The sequence below is a fragment of the Rutidosis leptorrhynchoides genome, chromosome 1 (genome assembly GCF_046630445.1).
Source record: "Rutidosis leptorrhynchoides isolate AG116_Rl617_1_P2 chromosome 1, CSIRO_AGI_Rlap_v1, whole genome shotgun sequence".
Taxonomy (NCBI): Eukaryota; Viridiplantae; Streptophyta; class Magnoliopsida; order Asterales; family Asteraceae; genus Rutidosis; species Rutidosis leptorrhynchoides.
In genome coordinates, this window is record NC_092333.1 from 209,680,160 (window position 1) to 209,689,773 (window position 9,614).

Genomic DNA, 9,614 nt, shown 5'->3' on the forward strand with positions numbered 1-9,614 from the left:
GAAACTATATAAAGGTTAAGTTTAAATTTGGTCAAAAATTCCCGGGTCGTCACATCTTACTGCATTGATTGCATGAATAGTGTATAGACAAAATTCATATCTTAGCGTATCTGTTACTGTAAACTTTGCTTGACATATTCTGTGACGACCCGGGAATTTCCGACCAAATTTAAACTTAATCTTTATAGGTTCGCGACACGATAAGCAAAGTTTATAATGTTGAGTCTCGAAAACTTTGAACTGTGTTCATGTATGCATTTGACCTTTGACTACTCCCGACGATTCACGAACAATTGTGTTTATATAAATATGTGAATATATATATATATATATATATATATATATATATATATATATATATATATATATATATATATATATATATATATATATATATATATATATATATATATTAAAAATGACATATGTAAAAGTAATATATTAAGTATAAATACAATTCTAAATATAAAATTATATCAACATTAATATCTTTTACTCATATTATTAATATTGATATTAACATTTATTATTCATATTATTTAATATATAGAATATAGATATGAAATTTAAGATGTATAAGTTGTTATATTATTATTATTATCAATATAATAACATCAGTATTAATTGTATTATTATTAGTATCACTAATAATAATAATTATTATGATTATTAATATCATTATTATTATAATTTTAATTATTATTATGATTATTTATTATTATTAATATAATTATTATTAATAGTATTATTATTATTATTTATATTTATTAAATATATGAGTTAAAGGGAATTCGTACGAATTTGGTTTTCCATCACAATCTTACTGTGTGATTTTTGTTTTCTATCCTTAAAGTGATTTCAAAACTATTTCCATTACAGAAACAACAAATGTGTTAGGAATCGTACGCATTTTTTTCTTTCCCTGATTGATAAAACCTGTAGCCACTCAATTGGCCATAAAACAATCGAATTAACCAATGATTGAATTAAACTATTCGACTATCCATCATCTACAAATCACCATAACAAAAACTGAAACATTCCTATCTTTCTCTTTTATTTTTTTTTCGTATGAATCACTAAATAAACATCATCGATCAACCCAACCATCCGTCACTTGAAATCACCACAAATCCTCAATCTCTACTGCTACTTCTATTATAAACCACGAGCCACAACCATCATTAACTCGATTCAAATATGGTTATAGTCAAACAACCCATCAAACACTCGCATGCTCGATATCTCCTTTTATGGCTGTTATTTATGTTTTCTGTTTTCCTTTCAAACACACGAGCACATGAACCACAATCTTAAATCGCAACACCACCAACACCAATGTAAATATTATATTGCTGCTATAACCTTGCTTCTGCTGTTGCTTTATACGTGTTTTTGATAATGCATCTTTACCTTTCTGGTTCGTTCCATGAAGCCAACAAACAACCGACACCATGATACTGTTATTTGCTATTTTCTTTCGTGAACCAGACACCAACATGACATCATTTATAATACAGGCCAATCGTTTTCTGTTTCATTTCAATTTTACAAATTCATGCCACCCCATACAACAACCCAATAAACCACCACCTTGTTTCAATCTCTGTCATCGATCACCTTTAACCTCCACCATCAACAACTGGAGAACTTCCACGAACACCACCCTACCTCCACCTATCTCTCTCCTCTCTCTCTCTTAAGTTTAAACGTGAACCACCTCCACATCAAACCCATCGTTGAGTTAACTGCAACTTGTATTATTTATGCTTCTGTTTCTTCGACAACTACATGAAACCAACAAAGACCAACATGAACCACTTCTATTTCTGCTTTCAAACACCTACAAAACACCATCGTTTAAATTAGAAAGCTGCTGCTACTGCAATTTATTTTATGAATATATAAGTATACCGAGTTCCAATTAAGTAATGATAGTGGTGGAGTAGGTTATTATGGTACTTAATCATTTAGTTACTTTACAACTCATATCAAATATGCTTATGGGACAACAAAACTTGCGTCTACATCTTCTGGGTCCAAGGATAAAGGCGTACAGCAATTTTTTTTTTAAGAAAAGCTATGAGAATCTCATGTACAAGTTGTAAGTATTATTTAAATTTAAATTTAATTTAAATTAATACTAAAAAGTACCACTATCTATCTGTTTGATTAAGAATTGTGGAAAATAATGATTTGAGGGTGAGTATATGGATGATGACACTAGGATGATGTACTAGTGATGCTGTTCGAAAAGTTTCAAACCAAAAATCAGGAGTTCGTGTTTGATATTGTACGTTTTGAATTGGGCCGAGAGCTATATGTTAGTTGGACTTGGATTTCAATTGTTGGGCCGAGTTGCTGTTGGACCGAGTGCAGTTGGGCTGAGTCCCTTTTCTTCTGTGGGCCGAGAGTTGGTTTAAGATAATTAAGTGAAGAAGATAATTCAAAGAAATTGCTAGTAGTGGAGTGGTTAGGCGTGGTTTGAGATTTCGAGAGGTCGTGGGTTCGAGTCCCGTTCAGGGCATTTGTTTTTTTACAAGATAGTCTTAAAGGTAGTTTATTTCTAAGATTCATTATTATTAATATCATTGTTATTATTAATTAATATAATTATTATTATTGTTATTATTATTATTATTATGTGTTATGTTCATTAGGATTATTATTTTTATTATTATTATTATTATTATTATTATTATTATTATTAATATTATTATTATTATTAATATTATTATTATTATTATTATTATTATTATTATTATTATTATTTATATTATTATTATAATCAAATACAATTTTCATTTACCATTACTAATATTACTTTACTAAATAAATATTATGTACATAAAAAAATATATTTATAGGTGATATTACATAAAAGTACGTATTAATCATATTTACGAATTTTATACGAATATTCATATATAACAAATCAGGTACTTTTAACATAAAACTAACTGAATATATATTAATATAACTATCTAAACACTAATCATTTTTTTGTATACACAAATTAAATATATATAATATATAATATAAGTTATAATATATGAATTTGTTAAATTACGAATAAATATACTAATAAATATACGAATGATATAGGTTCGTGAATCCGAGGCCAACCCTGCATTATTCAGTTTCGTTATATGTATTTTTACTACAAAATACAGTATGGTGAGTTTCATTAATCCCTTTTTAAATGCTTTTGCAATATATATTTTTGAGACTGAGAATACATGCACTGTTTTTATAATTGTTTTACGAAATAGACACAAGTAAACGAAACTACATTATAAGGTTGAATTATCGAAATCGAATATGCCCCTTTTTATTAAAGTCTGGTAATCTAAGAATTAGGGAACAGACACCCTAATTGATGCGAACTCTAAAGATAGATCTATCGGGCCCAACAAGCCCCATCCAAAGTACCGGATGCTTTAGTACTTCGAAATTTATATCATGTCCGAAGGAGGATCTCGGAATGATGGGGATATTATTATATGCATATTGTGAATGTCGGTTACCAGGTGTTCAATCCATATGAATGATATTTTTTTGTCTCTATGTATGGGACGTATGTTTATGAGAAATGAAAATATGAAATCTTGTGGTCTATTAAAATTATGAAATGATTATTTATGATAAACTAATGAACTCGCCAACCTTTTAGTTGACGCTTTAAAGTATGTTTATTCTCAGGTATGAAAGAAATCTTCCGCTGTGCATTTGCTCATATTAGAGACATTACTTGAAGTCATTCATGACATATTTTCAAAAGACGTTGCATTCGAGTCATCGAGTTTATCAAGATTATTATTAAGTCAATTATAGTTAGATATATTATGAAATGGTATGCATGCCGTCAACTTTCGATGAAATGAAAGATTGTCTTTTCAAAAACGAATGCAATGTTTGTTAAATGTATCATATAGAGGTCAAGTACCTCACGATGTAATCAACTGTTGTGAATCGTTTATATTCGATATGGACATCGTCCGAATGGATTAGGACGGGTCTTCACAGTTGGTATCAGAGCAGAGGTCTTAGCGAACCAGGTCTGCATTAGTGTGTCTAACTGATAAGTCGTTAGGAGGCATTAGTGAGTCTGGACTTCGACCGTGTCTGCATGTCAAAAGTTTTGCTTATCATTTTTGTCGGAAAATCATCTACTTATCATCCTTAGAAAATTACATGCTTATCATTCCTAATCTAGACACATATTACTGCATTAACTGCATGAATAGTGTATAGACAAAATTCATATCTTAGCATATCTACTAATCCATATCTTAGCGTATCCGTCACTGTAGACTTTATCTGACACGTTTCCTTAATTTTCTCTGTAATTCACGGGATCTTTGGAAGTATGTATAGATATTCTATATATAATTAGAATATCATTCGATATTCGAAAATCATTTCATATCAAAACCCTTTAACTGATCGTGAGCGATGGATCCTACACCTAGCTTGGATTTCATTAGTTCTGGAAGTGATTTCGAGATATATATTGAAGCAGACTCCGAAGTCAATAAATCAGAAGTGCCTCAACCATTTAGTTATTTTTCCTTCTGGAGGAGATGGGGGTGGGTCCGAGACTTACTCACTCGATGGAGAAATGAAGAAGGCGAGCCCTACCACGAACCAAACTTACCTCCTAACATCGGAGAAAACGATGTACTCACCGGTGAACCTATGCGCAACACAGTATTCACCCTTCTTGCTAAAATATTTCGCCTCGAAGGTCGCATTACTGCAATCTCAGAAAATATTCAACCTCTACTTCCAAATACCAATCGAAGGGGAATATTAGAAGAAGTTAGGGAATTTCGAATTGATAATCAAGATCTATCGAATCAGATGAGTGGATGGATAGAAATGATAGAGGGTAGGATAGAAACCCTGACAAGAATGGTGCGTGATCTACAAACTATACTTACTACACCAACATCATCACCAACCTCAGCACCAACAACACTTGTAGCACCGACAGCAACAGTACCACCATCAGCAGCACCAGCAGCATAACCAGTACCAACAACAATAACATCATCACACGTCTCAACCTCGCAATCTATACCTCAAGCATAATCATCGATCTACGAATCGTTCTACATAAACTATCTTCATCCTTCATGGCGATTATGTAATCTCTAATGTTTTAGAGATTATGTACTCTAATTCTAGCTGTAAATCTGATGAGTTTAATATCACATTGACTCATTAAATCCATGATTACGTCTGAAGAAAATATATATGTATATATTTTTTCATAGAGATTGTAATTAAAATTTTTATTGTACAAACTATTAATGGTGAAAATATTTTAACGGGTAGGTAATACCCGAGGAATATTTAGATTTCACGTTAATAAGTTACACTGTACATTCTTTCAAATCTGATTCAACAGTCATTTACTGTCCTATTTACATCCACCGATATATGTATCCGTTCACCACAGAATAACCATATTCATCCAATTTCATATTGGATTTTGATTTATCAGAATCCAACAGGTGGCATAATGAAGAAAACATTGGACAAAATAAAATTTGTTAGAAACAAACAAATTAACTATGAGAAATTTTGTTAAGAATCCACGCTAACTGTTTCAGCTAACTGTTCCTAGCTAACTGATTACATTTTATTTATCGCATTTTTATTTATCGCAATTTTAATTCTCACAATTTTATTTATCGTCATTTAATTTCTGTTATTTATTTTACGCACTTTAAATATCGGGACACGTATACAAGGTTTTGACATATCATATCGACGCATCTATATATATTATTTGGAATAACCATAGACACTCTATATGCAGTAATGATCGAGTTCTCTATACAGGGTTGAGGTTGATTCTACAATAATATATATACTTTGAGTTGTGATCGAGTTTGAGACATGTACACGGGTCACGATACGTATTAATTAATTCGAATATTATATATTAAATCATATATGAAAATGAATTATTGGACTGTCAACTGTGGATTATCGACTGTAGACTAATGACATTGGACAATTAAAATGAATTAAAATATTGACTATAATATATGAAACTAAACAATTCTTCAAGTTTGCCACTTGATTTCACCTTAAACCTCATTTGTATCTTGACGATTACAATACGCGTTCAAACCTTTCATGATTCTTGAAAACACTTCAATCGATAGGACGAACCAACCGCACTTCATCTATGGAAGAAAAGATTGATGCATATAGTTATGCACTTGAAAAACTCTCGGAAACTGAGTAAACATTTAAAAAGTAGCTATGCTAATTTCTTAGTGTTATTATTATCCAAAATAACTTGGAAATCCCTTTCAAAATAGCCAATTTTTTCACAGCTTCAACAAGTCAACTTCAACTTTTCAGTCGGACTAGCCTTATTATAACCTCGATATATAAGTTGCCTGTCGTCATCGTTATCGGACGACCGTTTATATTTCACCACATTAGCAGTAAAATTACCATCAACTTCAATGAATTTGGATTTTTTCGAAAAATCATTATATTCATTGAAACCCCATCTTGTATTCATCCATACCCTGTAACAATAATTGCCATACCAAATACCGGGAATCAGCAATCAGTATTTCGAATCTCGTAGCATTTCTACATCAATAGTTATATGTATACATATAACAAATATCTCCTAGAATTACGATCTTCAATTCTGAAATTTTGAAAAGATACCCTGTTTACGAATCGATACTCTGGATGTTGAAAAAGCGAAATGAAGCAGCAAAAACTGTAGGCAACCAAAAACGACCTTAGTCGTCGGAAGTTTAATGATAAAGAATAATATGTTGGAAAAGCTCAGAAACGTTGGAACTGGAAAACGGATAGAGTTAACAATGAAGGAGACCAAGGACAAATACAAGGACCATACTCTATATTCAAATAATCCAGATAATTCTGGATCCGTTGAAATCTTTAGAGAATATTTTGCTCCGAAGTCATGTTAAAATCTTGCAAAAAATCTTTCTCCATCAACCATCGAAATTAGAAATTTCAAAATATCATCATCAATATCTTCGATATTTCTGAGGATATTTCCATAAATATTCTCGTCCGAAATTATATACCTCTTCGTGCTTCCTGTGTATCATTATATTGGAAACATTCGATAAATTTTTTTTATTTTTTTTTTACCGAAAAGCAGATTATGCGAAACTATGAAGAAAGCTGTGGACAAATCACAAAGAATAAGTTTGACTTCAAAGAATCCAAATGATTCAATGTCTGCTAAAGTCTTTAGTGAATATCTTGCTCCTTACTCTAAACCCTTGCAGACAATAATTTCTATCATCCTCTGATCTTAGATATTTCGAGATATCATCGTATCTTTCATTATAAATGTCCTCCATATTTCTGAAGATATCTTCATAACTATTCTTATCTGAAATCATTAATCACTTCGTGCTATCAGTGTTACATCATATAGAAACTGTTAGTTTCTATATTCTGTAAACTTTCGAACTTAAAATATGAATGTTATTGAAGTAATGTTGGGAACTGATGCATGAGTTAGTATAATATAATGACACTTGATCAATGTGATTATATTACAGTAAGTCATGCTGAGTTTTCTATTAGAACGTGAAGATTCACAGATCATAACGTCATCATGTGCCATGTAACATAACTCTTTCATTCTGCTTAACTTCTGAACATATCAAGAAAATATATTCTTGATAGTTCTGTTCTCAGTAATTCTGGTAATTTGACAAATCAAATCGTGCTACTACCTTTCTTTTCTACCTTGTATATCATGCTAATTCGAAACTTCTTATCTATGAATTCTGGACCATTATTTGCGGAAAGAAAACAAAAGCATGGAGCTCTGAAATAGAAAGGGGGTATAAACCGCAGCAAATAAGAGAGAGCGTTAACTGTGGATGACAATGATTATAGAAGACAGACGCAGGTACATCGAAATATAAGAGAATATATAAAACCCAACAACAACGCAGAAATTACAAACCGTGGAGATTAATACGGATGGCAATATAAAGACACGGTAGAATTAAGAATAGTATCACCCCAAGGTAATAGTAGAGGTACTCAGAGTTTTCTGATGGAAGATTGAACAGAAGGATGACAGAAATGATAATTAGGAAAATATCAAGAATTAGAACGGGATTAAGCATTTTCGCAATCATTTGGATGTATGAACTAGGAAAGAAATTATAGGAATGGTGAGAATAATAGAACGAAAGAGTTTAATTTATAATGGAAATATCAGACAGGGTAATCGAGGTAGATCATCGCATTTAATTAAAGAGATTCTAATTTCTTTAAATCCCGAGGAAATCAGATCTTATTCAGATTTCAAGATTTTCTGCAAATCCCTTGAATTCCGGAATTCAACCAAGGCAACGTCAAGTTAAGACGCGCCTTATTTTCTAAATTCAACCCTGACGACGTCAAAAGTTAAGATGAACCTTAATTTCTAAATTCAAACGTGACTACGTCAAAAGCTGAGGCAAATCTTCATTTCATCATTTCAATCTTTTGTGATAGCTTCACTCGTACGCTCCGAGTAATCGAATTATCTTATCCATATTACTCCACAGTAATAAAACTCTATTTATCAACTCATAATTGTCATGAAAACGTTCTTAATGTTATCCATGACGACATCTATCAAATTTCGGGGACGCAATTTCTTTAACGGGTAGGTACTGTGACGACCCGGGAATTTCTGACCAAATTTAAACTTAATCTTTATAGGTTCACGACACGATAAAGTTTATAATGTTGAGTCTCGAAAACTTTGAACTGTGTTCATGTATGCATTTGACCTTTGACTACTCCCGACGATTCACGAACAATTGTGTTTATATATATATATATATATATATATATATATATATATATATATATATATATATATATATATATATATATATATATATATATATATATATTAAAAATGACATATGTAAAAGTAATATATTAAGTATAAATACAATTCTAAATATAAAATTATATCAACATTAATATCTTTTACTCATATTATTAATATTGATATTAACATTTATTATTCATATTATTTAATATATAGAATATAGATATGAAATTTAAGATGTATAAGTTGTTATATTATTATTATTATTATTATTATTATCAATATAATAACATCAGTATTAATTGTATTATTATTAGTATCACTAATAATAATAATTATTATGATTATTAATATCATTATTATTATAATTTTAATTATTATTATGATTATTTAATATTATTAATATAATTATTATTAATAGTATTATTATTATTTATATTTATTAAATATATGAGTTAAAGGGAATTCGTACGAATTTAGTTTTCCATCACAATCTTACTGTGTGATTTTTGTTTTCTATCCTTAAAGTGATTTCAAAACTATTTCCATTACAGAAACAACAAATGTGTTAGGAATCGTACGCATTTTTTTCTTTCCCTGATTGATAAAACCTGTAGCCACTCAATTGGCCATAAAACAATCGAATTAACCAATGATTGAATTAAACTATTCGACTATCCATCATCTACAAATCACCATAACAAAAACTGAAACATTCCTATCTTTCTCTTTTATTTTTTTTTCGTATGAATCA